The 17,158-nt window shown below is 37.6% G+C and overlaps 3 long non-coding RNA genes across 4 annotated transcripts; 1 reads left to right on the plus strand and 2 right to left on the minus strand.

The window, feature by feature from the left end:
• Positions 1-1,137: 1,137 nt before the first annotated feature.
• LOC111345198 (uncharacterized) lies at positions 1,138-2,529 on the minus strand. Its single transcript, XR_015988811.1, has 2 exons — positions 1,624-2,529; positions 1,138-1,376 (listed from the first exon to the last, which is right to left on the minus strand). It is a non-coding gene; the product is annotated as an uncharacterized LOC111345198 (long non-coding RNA).
• A 3,726-nt stretch (positions 2,530-6,255) lies between these two features.
• On the minus strand, positions 6,256-7,574 carry LOC111329830 (uncharacterized). Its single transcript, XR_002694748.2, has 2 exons — positions 7,337-7,574; positions 6,256-6,428 (listed from the first exon to the last, which is right to left on the minus strand). It is a non-coding gene; the product is annotated as an uncharacterized LOC111329830 (long non-coding RNA).
• A 6,538-nt stretch (positions 7,575-14,112) lies between these two features.
• Positions 14,113-15,705, plus strand: LOC111329831 (uncharacterized). Of its 2 annotated transcripts, none has more exons than XR_015988771.1 (3): positions 14,113-14,262; positions 14,827-15,025; positions 15,481-15,705. It is a non-coding gene; the product is annotated as an uncharacterized LOC111329831 (long non-coding RNA). The 2 variants fall into 2 exon arrangements; XR_002694749.2 differs by having other exon boundaries at positions 14,125-14,262; positions 14,622-15,025.
• Positions 15,706-17,158: the final 1,453 nt, after the last annotated feature.

Here is a 17,158-nt window from a genome sequence, read left to right on the forward strand (position 1 = left end):
CACCTAAAAATTGCCACAAAAAGCGCGGTTGTTTCGTGGCTTTTAGACAAAGCCTCAATTGATGGTTAATGAAATGGGGATGTTGCGGCAAACTGTGCCACTTCTGGCTATTTTTGATGGAATACGTTTTTTTCTTCGATAGCTGTAGAGATCAATACAGTGGGATCTGCAAGCTTCCTGCTTGAGCTGCTTTTGGAAATGACGCTTTAAAAACCTGTTGTCTCTTAAATATCAAATACATTTCCTCTGACTTTAAGTTATAACTATTCCATCCCTTTAACCACTCTTATTTGTTAATCAGTGACACTCTCCTTGACCAGGCAGAAGGATTTTTTACTTATTAGGACACATTTTGAAATTCAAATGAGTCGATCGAAAAATTAAATGACAGAAACAGTCGTTTTGCATATTTTCTAACTGCAAGAAAGAGTATTTATTACTGCCGTGCAGCACGTGAATTCTGGGATCGTTAATGATGAGACAGAGTAAAATTTTAGTATTTTCATAAGGGCGACTTGAATCACTCGGTATGCACTAGGAACCCGTAATGGGCTCCAGTATGTACCTATGTAAATTTGTTGGAGCAAAGAAACTGTTCTGCATAAGAAAATAGTTTAAATCTGAGTTGGTTGATGGTAACCAACGAGGCCACTGTGATATCATGGGAAAATGGCCTCTGCTTTTGGAAAATTAAAATTTTATGGGAGCAACCGTAACAGGAGAGAGTTGAATCTATGCAATTTCTCCTTTATAACGTGGATTTTCTGATTTAGCTCATAAAGATAATACATAGACTTGCTTTAGCTTGAATAAATTTACAACGGCTTGCGTCTGTTTGGGATCGACTTGTCGGCCTTTGCCAAAAAAAAAATGCAAAAAATATTTCTAAGTACATTTTTTCTCTTTTTTTTATTCGAAGTTTGATTTCGTACTTAAGGTTTCTGATCTTTTTCTTTTGCCTAATAGTTTTTTCTTGTCCCTCCAAAGTAGAAGGGTAAACTGAGAAGGGTACGATGCAAACGCCGGTTCTCTTTCGTTATGAGGTATTTATCCGCGGGCAGTTACTGGACATTATAGCATTGAGTTGTACGAAATGATAAGTGAAAGTAGAACAAAGACAAAAATCAAAAACAAAAATAACTGACAATGCTTTTCTTTTTGTGGACTTACTTTACTGGTAGATTTTGAAAGATCTAAACAACGTTTTACGATTTTAAAGTTTAAAACATCTTCTAAGCTTAGTAAATCCCTTATTTCTGGCTCTCGAAGTCGGGGTAGTCGTGCTGTAGCATTTGATCACAACTCAGCCTTCGAGCGGCGGAACAGATTCGCCGCGCATCCTTTTTCATGATTTTTGCTTTGACCCCTTTGCACCTCTACAAAGAAAGAAAGAAAATTGCTGACGTAACTGATAACGTGTGGTCCTACAAATTGGAAATGCATTTCCATGCTCAAGAAAAGGCGAATTTGCTATACAAATAATGATCGGAGATAATGTTTGTTTGTTTTTTTTTTTTGTTGTTGTTGTTGTTTCTTTTCCTAGTTCTCGCTTTCTACACACGCTGGTCTCATTTGGAAAGAATCGCATCATTATCTTTTATCGAAACAAATAAGGTTATTTACCGGCCTATTGTCGTTTGTAGTGCACGCGTGTGCGATTCCTTCCACATAGCATCCCTGGATGAGAAGGATTGAGAGCAGGAAAAGAATGTTGAGTGCCATTTTTGCTTCCATCTCCTTGTTACCTTCCTAATAGAAATAAACAACGTTGCGGTGGAGTCACTTTGGTTACGATACAAAGAGAGGTATGAGCCTCATTTATACATTTTGGCTCATTGAATGTTTGTCTCGCATTTGTCGTGAGCCGCCCACCATGATATTTATGGGATCATTTTTCCTCGCATGATATTAGGTTTTAAGTAAATACGAGAAAGTAGCCAAAGGGAAGTGTTAAGAAAAAGCCATTAGTTTTAATTGAAACACCTGTGTGTTTGTCTTCAGTAAATTTCCGTTTACAACAATTTTCTGACTTATTAATTGAGTTTAACGCTAGGCAAGTCATAATGATTCAACACTTCCAGCCGCTCGTAGTTGTTTTAGTCTCTGACACTTCCCTTTATCGTGCAGATTGGACTTTTACGAAACAGTTCTTGTCTTGAATTTAAGTTAACCCTCTTCTCTCGAACCCATAAATCAATCTAAACGTGAGAGAAGCCACAGAGACCAGGAGTGGTTTTGCATATTTTCTAAATGCACAAAACTGCAATAATTATCTATATACGTCAATGTACTTAGTCAAATTTAGCGATCAGCTCGTTTGCATTCTAACTGTGGAAGGACGAGTCCTTAAAACAGTGTGACTTTTTCCAGCAACGATTTGCCAGCTTTTTTTCCCTTTCGAAGAGAGAGCAAACTAGCGTTTTATAACTTTCCTCTCGCCTATCGCTTCTCTGGTAAGTTGGATGAAGCAAGCTTCCTCTGTAAACTGCTGCATGTCACCTGTTAAAGACGATTTCACCTGCCTTTTGCTTTTTTGTCAAGGTACTGCAATTTAATTTATTCATGATCACTACTTACGCAAACAACTTCGTTAAAGATCGAAGTTGTCAAAAAGCAATTAACCGCAAATACCGTTTTCCGACACATCCCTCTATGAACCTCGGTTGGCGCGTGCTAAATAATTCAAAAGTGATGTTTGCTAATATCGCAGTTAGCAAGAATTAGTCTCCTGACAGCGCTCCCATACTTATTTTCGTTCCCGTTGTATCCGTTCACAAAAAGAAAAAAGCATAAATTATCACATTATGATCTCGCGTGGGTTTTGTCGACCGGGACATTCCGCGCTAAAACGCGAACAAGGCAAAAATATAACTTGTTCCAATAATTAACCCCATCAGAAAACCGAAGCCTCCAGGTTCGTGAAGGTGACAAGAGAGGAGAGAAAAGGCAGTGAAACTTATCACAGAGTGCATTATGGAGGGGTGGGGCTGTATAGAAAAATGATTGTTCTAAGAAAAACTCAATTTTTTGATATTCTACAAGCGACGATTGATCCCTCCCTCGTTTCCCATGAAGGCGATGTAATCCCCCGCCCATAAAACTCTCCGACTCCCCTCCCCGTCGATAAAAAATGAATATCTGTTATTAGTATATACTAAAACAGTGGATAGCGTTGAAGGCGCGCTCTGATTGGCTAGTCAAACTCCGAATATCCTTTGCTACTTACCTCCGAGCAACTCGAGAAAAAGTGGCGTGCCGGTTTGCATCCGTGACAAGCGAATAAATCACTCAAATAACAACGAAGCAGTCCCTGAAAACACAGAGAAAGCGACTAAATTTGGTTTGGCTGTGTTTAAATGTAATGGTAACCGGGAGTTTATCGATAAAAACCAGTGAAAAAGGTTTTGTTTACAAATGCAAATTAATCTTGCGTAACCTCACTTGTTTACTTGAAAATCAAAGTTGAATGGTATTTTTTTACATAATTTTTTCAAATACAAAAAGAGTTTGCAACACCATTTGAAGAAATGTCGCCACCAGAGCTAAACAAAATGTCTTCAGAAATTTTATCTGTCAGCTAAAAAAACGAGACGGCAGTTTTTACGACAAAAAAATCACTTACCGCGATCCGAGCCGCGTTGGATCGTTACTCGCGGGAAAATGTTGAAATTTTGGAATCGTATGAATTAAAATCAATTTTTGGTGGTGTATATTATCCCACTGTTTTAGTATATGCTAAAACAACTATTCACCTCAGTGTCGGTGGTTAGCGGTGTATATTTACCGAGCCGCAAAGCGGCTCGGTAAATATCCACCACTAACCACCTCCACTTCGGTGAATAGTTGTTAATTAACCCGATTTGAGGCACCTGAAGAGAAATTGAAATCATGCTTTTGTCGCGAGAAAGGTTAATCAGGTGTAGAGGAAGATAAAAGCTGACCGAGTATGTCGCATAAATTGACCAAAGAGGTTCTTCTTTGGGAAAAACAGGTGGAGGAAGGTTTCAAGCACGGAAGTCATCCTAATAAACTCCCAAGGAACAGGAAGATGATATTCATATAACAATTTCAACAATTTTTATTTCAATGTATTTTCGTCCATGCGCACACCTTCAGTATGGGTCAAGTTGTTACGAACACTACTCTATCACAATTTGAACAAACAGTTAGGTGTAAGAGTTCGACTTATTAATAATATCTTCTATAGAGGTTTCACAGTGACTGCAAGAGTGGATTCTACAAACGAATGAGAATAGAAACAACTAAGATAACATGAGAATTACTGTGTCTAAAATGTTACTGGTAACTCAGATGTTTAGGATTAGTCTCAATCGACTTTTGACTTCCCCGAACTCCTCGGTTTTTAGGCCACAACGAACAACCGCATGCTTCGTGCTTTGACTGTAGCAAAGGCGTTGAATCCAATAAAGCAACTTCATTATTTAATGCACAAAGTGAAGAACAAATAACGCGCGAATCAAGAACAAATATCACGTGATATTTGGACAGTTCGTTATCTTGTAATGTTTATTTTTTTGTACCTATTTAACCGGTTGGCTGCGCTTGCTACGCCTCTCCGTTTGCTTCGTTATTCCCATCTTTCAGTAAGAAATTCGCACAAAATAAAACAGTTACTCGTTATTTGTATTTTGAGTCGCCCGGCGGGCTTATCAAAAACACGGCAGAGCTCGTTAAATCACTCAGAGATACCACACACCAAAACGCCTAATAGGAATAATCTACGTTTTCAAACCCAATTACCATGGGGAGGATAATAAACAATAGGGCATTTCCTTTTCCTCGAGGGAATTTTCTACTTGAGATATTTAGTTTTTAATTCTGAGAAAGACGTTATCAGATGCAGATATCTTGGAGTAACACCTTTGAAGACAGCTGAAAAGTCACCTAAAAATTGCGACAAAAAGCGCGGTTGTTTCGTGGCTTTTAGACAAAGCCTCAATTGATGGTAAATGAAATGGGGATGTTGCGGCAAACTGTGCCAGTTCTGGCTATTTTTGATGGAATTAAGGTGGCTCGTACCAGTTTCCTCGCGCGGGGAACAGGTCACTCTTGCGTGACGCGTGTGAGAGGAACGTGCGAAAGAAGCGCGAGATCAAAAGATGAATATTCAAAACAAAGATGGCGGCGATTGGAATTTTTTCTACTTTTGTGAGAAGTTTACCTAAGAGCTTGTATTTGATGTGTTGAGCGGCCGCTGTGAATGCAGGAGATAGAAACTAAGATAACGAAGACGATTTTTGGAGAAGTAAAGGTTGCTTCACTTCACAATTAAAAGAAATATTCAACCGATATGAAATCTTGCGACGGCGAAAAAAGAAGAACTCGAGTGAAGGATAATCTACCTTAAGTGGAAGAAGACTTTGAAACTTAAAGGAAAATAATATGATATAGCCAGAAGTCATGTGTAGGATTTTTAAGATGAGCTCCGGAGGCTGTCTTTGACGGCTGTTTAATGATTTTCTTAGCAGTAAACGTCTGTAAACATCAGATCGTAGGTGCTCGCGCACACGCAATTGTCAGCGGTAGCTAAAACAGATCATGAGCAAATGTCGATCTTATAGAATCCAGATTTTTAAATGCGCGAGAACGCGCGTGGAAATTGCCAAACTCACGAAAGCTATTGCATGAAAACAAGTCCGGTGACCCCTTCTTTTTATTGTTCCAATATGATAATAACGTCCAAAGGAATCATCAGAAAAAAAAATAGAAAATTCTACGAAAGGAAATTTGTGATGTGTGGAAATTGCCATTTTTGTAGGTTTTCTGAAATTCCGCTCCGTAGAATTTTTTAAAAATCTATGTGCATTTTCCTTTTCAAGTGCCAAAAGCAATCACTGAAAAAGATTAGGGGGGCACCGGGTTAGTTTTTTAATTATTTCAGCCACAAGCTAAAAAATGCGTTTGAATAAGTCTATGAAAGCGTTGCCATGGAAACTGCTAGTGACGAAATGACACTTATTTTATGGTAACCAATGATTATGTAATTCAACCCCGTAAAAGTGTTCAACTGGCCTTGGTCAGTCTTTCTGTTGTATTCTTTCAAAGTTACAAACCATCAAATAGATGAAAACCGGTACGAGCCACCTTAAACAGGGTTGAAGATAAATAGGCTAGCGTGGGTGCACTGCTTAGAGTACGTAAAGCCCACGTGGGTGTGCTGTTTCATGAACCCTTATAAATCTGCTGTGAAAACTGAGAGATGGCACGGCCAAGGATAAAAACGTCAGAGTAAGGTTCTCATTAAGCTTTCATTCACTTTATTGACAATTTAGATCAAGGCGCTCGATTTTTTTTTTTCTTTCAGTGCATAAGTCCCTTCGTGTTTTCAGCTGCTCTTACTATGAGTCGTCTCTCAGGCAATTCAGAGCACGAGCTGCCTCACAGATGCTTCTTCGGGAATGAAGAAACTGGAAATAGGAAATAAGAGTATATAGTATGAGTTCAGTTGTGTTGTATTTATGGAATAAGCGCCTTCTGTTACCATTACTTGAAGGGGTTTATGAAAAAAACCGATGTTTTTGGGTTCACGTAGAGTTTAAACTTTTTTTCCTAATGGCGAGGGCGTTTACACCAGGTTTATTGGCACCTGTAAAAATGAAAACTATAAATTTAAGTTAGCCGTTTTTTTGCATGTCATCATATTAAACTCCATTAAGAAAGCTGAGATAGATTTCAACTCAAATGTTTACATTGATATTAAACAAATGTATGCGTAGAAGGTCGTTTTCTACAGAACAAAATCTAAGATTATAAAAAGTTTGTGGGCGGGTGTACAAATACTAGCTAATTTTTTTGTCATCGAAGCCGTATTATTGGCCACTAATTCAATACTGAACAACTCTGGTCATTCTTTTCTATTCTAGCTACAGCAGGAGTTTCAATAACTTTTTCCGCGAGCGGCTGTCAATGGTAGGAAAGGATACTGGGCCCAAAAAGGCGTAAAAGTGAAACCCAAACACAAAAGCCTGCTCGTAGGCTCAACAGACGGCAGTAAGAGATCTTACGAGCTGTGAAAGACTTCCGGTAACTGGCTTATATTAGAAAGGTTTAGTACCGCGTTCACGTGAAACTTTTCCTCTCACAGAGTAGAATTAAATTGCCGGAAAAGGGGCACCGAAAATATTCTTTGTAAATCATGCAAGGGCGCCTTCAGATCCACCATGACGTGTGCTCACGCGAAGCCAAAGCAGCAAGATTCACGCCATTTTACGTGAAGAGTGAAAAGGTAAGCTTTGGTTTGCCGTTGGTTACCCCTGGTTACCGTCGTTCAACAAATCAAAAGGCGATATTTGGTCACAAAAATGCGCCAGTTTACCTCTGGTCTTGATCTTCTGGCCATGTTTATGGAGCCTGGGGGCATGGGCGCTAGAGCTTCCACTTCTGGATTACAAGCCAACAGCAAGAATGAGACGGCAAAACCGCACAACAGAACCAAAAAACAGGAGAACTTTGTCATCGCTGAAATGATCCGATCGAAGTCGTGTCAGAGTTTTTATAGAACTTGTGTGCTTTGGAAAAAAATATCTGCAAATATGCTTTATATACCTGCATCACGGAAAAGGTTATTATCATTATTAGCAAAGTTAATGGTCGACACGAAGCTCTTATGGAAATGTTTAAAATGTTAGTTTCTAATGTGTTTTTAATCGCTGAAAAAAGCAGTTTTACGCAAGTAAAAAATATCAAATTAGGCTTTAGGCGGCAAGCAGAAGTATGACCTCGGAATCAATTAACCTTTCCTTTACAAAGTTATATTTTTGGAAAAAGATATGTGTGTTGCCAACATTGCATCCTGAATCCTCAGCCAAACCTCTAAAGTATAACATTTCAATCCATTTTTAGTCAGCTTGTTTGCCAAAGAGTTATCAAATGACTGTGAAATATTCAAAAGAATGAAGAAACTCCCTTTAGTGCGATAGAGCTATTATCGAATTCTTCCTTTAGCTATGCCAAGCGGAAATGGAAGCCGAACATACCAAAAAAAGGCATATAGAGATATCTGTGAGTGGTAATATGGCTAATTCATCGATAGTTTTCGCTCAAAACTTAACATAAATCATAAGTCTTTCTTTTTTTTTTTTTTTTTTTTTTCAGTGTATATCCAGAGGACTAGAGTTGCACTGATTTTTTTTACCACGATGTGGATTAGACCGGTAGGATTCTGCAAAAACACTAATGATGAAAAAAAAAAAAAAAGCTTATTTTTAATGAAGCAATTTAACAGCGTTTGGAGGCGATCACCTTTTTAATTTTAAAACTCATTTCGTTGTGCTAGACACGATAAGCTGGACATTAAGTCCCAAATGTAGGATTGAATCGTTTTGGCTGTTACTCCTAATATTATCGCTAACATCCTGTAATGTTTCCAATTCAGTTTTGATTTCTAAACTTGAGGAGAATTTACGACTTTTATTTTTCCTTTAATAATTTGAATAAAAGATTTTCGTTTCGTTATTGAATAAAAACTGCATCTTTTCTACGCCTTTAATAAAACAGAAAACGTTTTAAAACTGGCGACAGTTTAATTGAGAATTAATACGTTAAATATTTACTCATTAAACATTAATCAATTGCTTTCTAAAAGCTTTAAAATGTGAGTCCATCATTGGGTTTTCTAAAAGTGTGTATCAGTTTAAAAGCTTCATTAAAATCCTATTGTTTTCCCTTCGCTGATACTACTTATCTAAACTATACTAGACGTTTTTTTAATTTTTTATCTCTTGGTCCGTTTTCTTTTTTAATTTTCTTTTTTATTGACGCCAAAGCTAAAACACGTTTTAAAACTATTCTGTCAAATATGGTACGGTTCGAACTGCTTTTCTTGATAGAAGCTACACCGGTGTTTGTTTGTTCAAATTCAGCTCACTTACGAAAATGAAAGTTCGTGATTACTTGAACCCAATCTGAAATTAATTTTTTTCAGTTTGCTATCGCTGATTTTTATTCCGTGAAAGCTGATTTTACTAAAAATGGTTTTGCTGATGTGAATGGCGCATTAGTTACAATTTTTTCAGTAGTAATTAGCCTCAGTATATAACCCAGCAAAAACGTGACTCGGAGAATAGTCATACAAATCCAGTTGAGTGTGTTTTAAGTGATATAAGTAACCTTTAGCGAAAGCAATTTGTTACAACTGGTAGAAAGGTAAACGTTTAATGGCTCAAAATTGTCATATGCGTTTCTGTGCGAGTCTTTTATTAGCTGCTGGGCTATTATCACTGACAGCATAAATCGGGTCTGACAATCAACTTGTCGCTTAACAATAATAATATGACAGGTGTCTCTATGTTTGTTACGATCTCATATGGAACATGTTTTCCACTTGAATTCAGCATAATATCCACAGTCTCTCTTCTGTTCCACTGTATTTTTAAAGAGCAACTTTTTTCCCTCTAATTTGACCAGAGACTTAATCCAAGGGATTCTTAATCGTGAGTAAACACTAACTCATAAAGGTCTACCAAGCAAAACTTTTAAACCCTTTGGAAAATTTCTCATAAGGAATATTAGACGATTATGAAGCGAAGTTGTTGTTAGCGAAGAAACTTGTAGGAAGAAATGAAATCCTCTTTGCTTTATGAAAGCGTGAGAGAATAGGGAATACTTTTAAAATATATTACGTGTTAATCCTTCGCATCAGTTAATCCCTTACATCAGTATGCATATTCTCCATTCTGTTTTCTATACTTTCGTAAAGTGTGCTGCGCGGGCTATCACCAACTCAGACTATCGAGCCCACTCCGCTCCTTTATTCTCCAAACTAGGACTTTAGATATTTTCCAAGTTAATTCGTATGAAATCGCCAAATTTATATTTGATTTTAAAAATAACTTATAGCCCCCATTGCTTCTCAATCTTTTTGTAACGAATAGCCAAATTCAAAACTATGGTACCAGAAAGGCCAGAAATCATCGAACGCGTTTGTGCCGCACAAATCTCAAGCAATTTACAATTCTCTACCAAGGTTTTTAAAAATTTGGAACTCTCTCCCTATTTCAGTGACTCGTTCGTCAAACCTTAGCTTTAAGACGAAAATGCAAGAGTTTTTGCTTACATAATCACTGGATTGGCCTAGCCGCACATTCGCAGCACTTTTTCTCTACTTGATTTATTATTGTAAGTGAGGTGGCTCTTCCATAAGTCCGGTGGCTTCTTGGGACTCCTCACTTTCTTGCTGTTATCGCTGGAAATAAATGTATTCTTAAAATAAGGCAAATAAAGATGATGATGGGAAGGTGCTGACAAGAAGAATTTGTTTAACAACTGAAGAGCTTATTCTAGCTGGCGATCATTTCTTTTATTCTGGTGACCTTATTGTGTGATTCGGAAGTGATATTGTAAGGAAAAAATCACTCAAGGGCAGGATACCAATAATTTTCGAACTGCACCGGTATCGCAGAAGTCATGGGTTCAAATCTTGTACAGGCCTGAATTTATTTTTCTTTTTTTAGGCATTATTTTCACAACTGCTTAAGGTTACCGTGCGCCTCCAGGGGTGTCTCGCGTGCAAGCGATGTAGCGCGTCCGGTTTAAACTGTAGATATCTGAACCCCTATATCAAATTAAAGCTTATAAGACTGGCTATCAGAATATACCAAAAATTTGGAAAAAAAATCAATTGTCGAATTTTTCACGACTGCTAAATGCGACCACCCGAATCACCTTTTAGGAGCTACAAGTCAAAGGGAATTTGTTCGATTGCTCTCAAATTTTGACAGTAGCTAGTTTTGCATATAAACAACAAAAACATGTCTCCGAATTTTTTATTTCTAAACACTTTTTTTTCAAGATCGATTTTTGTACGATCACTCCAAATTTTTTCAATCCTATTTCAAAAATGTTTTGTAACTTTTCACTGAAATTGATTTGGCAAATCGCAGACACGTTTTTTTAGCTCTTTGGCCCCGGAAACGGAGAACACATTAAATAAGCGAAAAACAAAATTCGCTTCGACCTGTAACGTTCAAAAGGTGATTCGGGCGCTCGCATTTAGAAGTCATGAAAAATTCTGCAATTCATTTTTTTCAAAATTTTTGTTATAGTTTGATAGCCAGTCCTATAAGCTTTAACTTGATATGGGGTTTAGATATCTACAGTTTAAATTGGACGCGCTACATCGCTTGCACGCGAGACACCCCTGAAGGTGCACGGTAACCTTGAGTGGTGTTCATCACTGGGAAGATCACTCTCCTATTCAGTTTTAGAATTCATACAACAAAAAACATATATATGGAAAATTACAGATTGGATCGGCTTTTAAGAAAATAAACTGCACTGATATTTCGTTGATTTATATTTTGAAATACAGCTTTGCAGACGTTATCATCTTTTTCCCGTGGGGTCCGGTCTTCATTTGTCGAAGGGTCTGAATAGTTTGGTTATGTCACAGTAGAATTTACTTTGATCCTCCCCCAAGGCTCTGTAGTACTCTAACGACCCCTTCTCCCCCACCCTGAATACGGGTGATTTTTCCATAGGACTCTTTTATGTTCTGTTGGCGACAACTGATCTCCCCTCCATTCCTTCTAAAAATCATGTGATCCTCCAAAATCACCCGACACCACATGAGTTGTTCACGCACCTAAATAATTATCCGTTGAAATAAAGTCGCGGAAAGTTGCGAGAAGAGAAGAACGTCATGACTTAGCACTCTGACAAAGGGTTGCTTTTCATTTTCATCAAAGTATGAGGGCTGGGATGGTTGATCTATCCTGTTCCCTTCCCCTCCCCGCGGAGTGTGTATTTAATTGCGGTAGTATGGGCTTTAATCAATCAGCTAACTATTACAGTTTTACACAGCAACGAACATGGCGACCGAGTGCACTACATCGTGGGGGAGGGGGGGTAGGAGCGCGGGCTCATAACGTTGGTCAGCCAAACCAACACGTAGGACATGCGCAAGGGAGTGAATTTTGGGCGCCTGCGCACCATTTTCCCGCGCAAAATTTCGAAGGTAAACGAAAGAAACAACAGCTGTCTTGCAAATAGACATAAGAAAATTGAAATGTTCATAAGAATCCGTAAACAAACAAAAGCGGCGAAAATAAAATCTCGAGACGCCTCAAACACAAAGCGTATTCAAGTACAGGTGTTCTGTTGATTTACCATTCTGTCTCGAGCTTTTAATTATCAAAAAAGTTACACGCTTGTAAAACATCGTGGCTTACTCGCTTGTGTTGTTGCTTGTAAGTCGTGTGAGATCTTCGTTTTTACAGCCTGAAAACAGGCTAGTGATAACAACGTTCGCACATGTGCAGACGTTTGAACGCTGTGTTCCCAAACTTAACTACTCTAGATCCCTTCACTGAAGCAAATGATCGTAATGGTCAAGCCAGTTCTAGACGAGACGCATGTCTTGATTTCTCATCCCCTTCATTAATTTCAACCTTCTGCCTGTATGGGTAATATCGAATCGGCAGCGTAATTACAGAAAGGTAGCTCTAAGAAAGGAATTCAGAGAGAGGTGTTGACTATGCTTTCAACGTAGATACCGATTTTACGCTACTTAAAAATCTTAAAGATGAGCTGAGCTGCTAGGAGGCAAGGCTCAACTTGTTCGCTCTAACAATTGACCGGACCTGATGCCAAGCGAAAATGGTCTAATTATAGCAAATTCAGAGGAAAGAAATCATAGAACGGTGCGTGTTGATCAAAATACGATTAAGCTGACCAAAGGTTGATGGAAATCTCTTATTTCGTGGTATAGCTTAGCAGAGGTTTTATGTAGCATTTTGTTTCCTTCAGTTTTGCTTCACACCAGAACAACAAGGCTTCGAGATGTAGGTAAGACAGATTCTCCAAAGTTCAATTAGAAGCAATAAATCATTCTTTTAGCCCATGTTTCTGAACATCACCGCCATAAGCTGTTGCTTCAAAATTCAGACACTGGGTAAATCATAAAATTTGTTTAAAATAGAAAACTAGAACTAGAATTAACTATTGAATTTTCCCCTTTTCTGCTTCCTCCTTCGAGAAAATGCACAGAAGTCCGTCTCAATGAATAAAATCATTTAATACATATATAATAGCAAAATAAGACAGCTTGTAGAAATGTATAGTGAATAAACGTTGCTTTCAAGTCAATGATTTCAAAGCAATTTTCGCGGAAGAAATATAAATAGGAACCTTAAGCAATCCACGAAGACGACGGCGACGAGGAGGTGGCAAAGGAAAAGATGTAATGAGCAGAACGATGACAGATCACCAGAATTTGCGTGGTCGGATAACGGAAACCCCGACCGCAAATTACTTAAGTTTCTATTTGGAACTCACTTCTGCTCACATTCAATTCCGAAATCCGAACTTAAGATATAAATTTAGTTTTTAATTGATGTCTTCTTCAGTGTTGCCGTTCCGACAGCTTAGGATCGTAATAGCTCCTGACACACTGACATCTAAGACTATGCGAGAATTATTGAATTTTAACCATGAAGTTTACGTTATGGCTTATTAATTCCAATTCAACTTTTATTTTTTTTTTACTATAGCTATATTATAATTTGTTGACCAATGAACCGTGGATCTTTTAAGAGAGTGGAAACATTATTTCATTTAAAGTGAAACTAAGGAAATATTCCATCTCTTCAGAGTTGGTTATTTGACGTTCGAAAGTGTTTAAATAGTAAATGAACACTCGGTAACAAACTGGCCCTGGAGATCTCGAGATCTTCGAGATCTGAGCGGAATTTAAATTCATGCCACGAGGTGAATCTTGCTTTAAAACATCCATGGCGCAAATTATGTGAACAAGGAAATATAATTATTTTATAGTAGTTAATGTCAGTAATATTTCATGAACGCACGCCATCTTGACAATTTGTCAAAAATAAGTGTTATATAGTACGTCCGTCTCTATAAAATGAAGGATTTAGTAATACAACAGTCTGCCTTATTTTATTGCATTGGTAAGCGAATAATACACCGATTATTTTTCACTCAATTGCCGTTTTGCCTAATAGATGTACACACGTTCGGAGATTACGCCCGTGGGAAGCCTTGACGCTCAGAAATGGACGCCAGTGGGGGATCGTTATTAAATTGAGCGATCTAGGAGTACAAACGCCCCGCTTTCCTCTGAGGAACTTAATTTTCGGTTCGAGTTCTATAGCAACAGGAAAGAGAGATAGCGGTGTTTCCGTTTTAACTCGCGCGTAGAATCCTCGGAAGAGGTCAAATTGGCAAATAGTTTGTTACGGCTGGCTTGTTTTTAAATGCAAAACTGTTTTGGAGTTACTGCCATTGGTAAGTATCACGACATTGAGTACTTAGAGCCGTTTCAGCGAAGTAACTGTGGTGACGGAAACTGAATTAAGCACAACTCATAAAAGTTCGGATTCCGTTTGAACAATTAAAAGATCTAAAACGTTGTAAGTCATGGGAGCTATGATGAATAACTGATCATCAATCTAATAAGAAAGTGTTATGACAGTTTTCAATCGTCCTTATTCTAGCTGTAATATTCTTTTATTTTCATAACGCTTTTCCCTTTATTTGCGGTGAATAAATGTTGATTTTACGAAGGCCTTGTGAACGCGGAACTATAATGTCCATTTTTATATAGATTTTAATAAGAATTCGTATATGATTCTATCTTGACCCAGCATCTTTGTGACAGAGAACAGCTGTTGGCAGGAAGAAGTAGCTTTTATTATCACGCACTCATTCATAAGCCTTCATTATAAAAAACAAATACGGAGCTAAGAGGCCCAGTTGGCTGCATTTGTGATTGGAAATAAAAGCTGATAACATAGCACAAAAGTGCATAGAACCACTGATCAGTTCATCTACGCACGTTCGCCTTTACAGAAGGGAAAGAATGGATTGGCGAAGAGTTTTGCTTTGGGTAGGGATCTGCGTAATTATAAGTACTTGCCTTGAAGAAGGAGTGGAAGCTTTTCATCAGAGAACTGGAAGAAGGAGATCAAGTGGAAAGAGGAATTTATGGGTAGAGAGGAATGAAATCCATCCCTTAGACAACCTAAAGCGAAGAGAAGAAATACTGAAGGTAACATCTGATTAAAAATAAAAGAATATCTTTGAAAAATTCATAGCTACCAAAGTATTTTCAAAGCCTCAAAAAGCACCGAAATGTGTTGTAATTGAAATTATTTTCTCTTCTAAAATCCACTCGGCGCCGGTAGGCGACCGTTTTTAAATGTGGACGCGTTTCCTTACATTAAAAAAGTAGGCAAAGAGGAACTTTCTATCCTGAGACGTACAAATAGACTGAAACCGAAAAATACTGGAAGTTTTCATATCTCTGGCGAAAAATTTAGAACAGTTCTTAAATATTTCCAAATACAATGAAAAATTTCAGACTTAATGTCTTTACCAGAGGGAAAACAATTAAAGGGAGGAGAACATTACTTTGAACAGGTTACCATTATGTTTCTTCATAATTATGATTTATGATGACTGTTAGTTTTTTTGTTTCTTTTGTTTTTTGTAATTTATGGATAGATATATGAGACAGGCATTGCGGAGGACGATGCACCGTTAGTAGAAGAAAGCCGGTCACAAGGACAGTTTTAACCAGAAGAACACAGAAACATCATCTAAGTTAACTCTTAACGTACTCGCGATCACGATAGATACCATCAATATTGCCGTATAGTGTGACCTATACTAGTATTCACGGGTAAACATAACTTAAAAAAGAAAAATAATAAAAAATGTTGAAGCCTATTTCTCGGTTGTTTTTGGTTTTTGTTTTTTGTTTTTTTGTTTTTTTTCATTATCTTACTATCATGGTTATAATTTTTTACTTTTTGTTCCCTTTTTTACGTTCAATATTTCATAAAACGATGCTTTATCATAAAACTAGAGGCGCGTCAGAAGCCGTGTTTAACTTACATAAAGAGGCCGACGAGGAAAAAATTATCCCGGACAGACAAGCTGAGTGCAGAAAAGGTAAAATAAAAAATAAGAATTGAAAAACAACCTTCCTTTTGTACATTTTTTGAGTTCTCAACTTTCTATCGACCCGAGAAAAAAAACTGAGCTAATTTCAAGAAAGTAAGCAGGTAAGAAAAAATTTACTCTGAGGAAGATGAAAATGATCCGGCGAAATTTCGACTTGTCTACTTTCATCAGACAGGTGTTTAAAACAGCCATCACGAGTAACTCCCCTCTCTTCGCATAGCATCTCATGTTTCCAGAACAGTTTTTCCATTTTAAATTTGTTGTTGATAAAAGGAAACTAAAGATCATAACTCGAGAATTTATATTGCTTGCATATTGTTCAAGTCTACCACGATGTGGGAACAAAATATGTTCCAGTCTTTAACTCGATGCCATTAACAGAAACAACAGAAGGATGACGTACACAGGCGCTAAAAATAATTCTCAGATGTGTTAAGTGTTGGGGCACTATGTTAATGACGATATTTTCCGACAATTTTTTATTTCTTTTGCTTTTGTTCAGTCATAAATAGCTCTTCAAAGAGTTAGGTAAAGAAATGGCCAATGTAAGGTGTGCTCATCTTGAAACATTATTCTTTTCAGTATGTTCACCTACGGTTCATGTTTTTCTTCCAACATCTTTGTTTCCGCTTTGCTTGATATTCGCATCTTAGGAGTTTGTCTCAGTCAGACGTACAAACTCTCACAGCTGCGTTTCAATTAAAGAAAACATCCTAACTTGACAGCAACTGATCCGTGGCGCCCCTGTTGCAACAACGGAAGACCAATTTTAAAGAAAAAAGTTTGTAAAGTAAATAGCTAATGAGTTAAAAAAAAAGAGAGATAATTTAAGGAAACCATTTAACGATCAATTTTCTTCGTTCTTAAAAAAAGGAACTGAAAATAAAGAGGAATTTGGCTGGAAAATTCAATCGAATGCTAAGTACAAAGTGCATGTTAACGACAACTTTGGTGTCAGGTATATTGGCGACGATATAATTTCGTCTTCATGCGCACAGCCATGCCTAATAATAACACAAAAATTACAAAAGGTGTAATATTTCAAACTGTAATGCTTCTACTGTAAACTCCCGCCAACTCGAACTCGAACAAAAACTCATTTTCCTCGGATTTCACCCCACATTTTTAGTCATTGGCTAGTAGCTAACCAGATATCGGTAAACTCGAACTCCCTGTTAACTCGAACTAATGTTACTTTCCCTTGGCTCAAATTTAC

Source organism: Stylophora pistillata, chromosome 6, assembly GCF_964205215.1.
Source record: "Stylophora pistillata chromosome 6, jaStyPist1.2, whole genome shotgun sequence".
Classification (NCBI taxonomy): Eukaryota; Metazoa; Cnidaria; class Anthozoa; order Scleractinia; family Pocilloporidae; genus Stylophora; species Stylophora pistillata.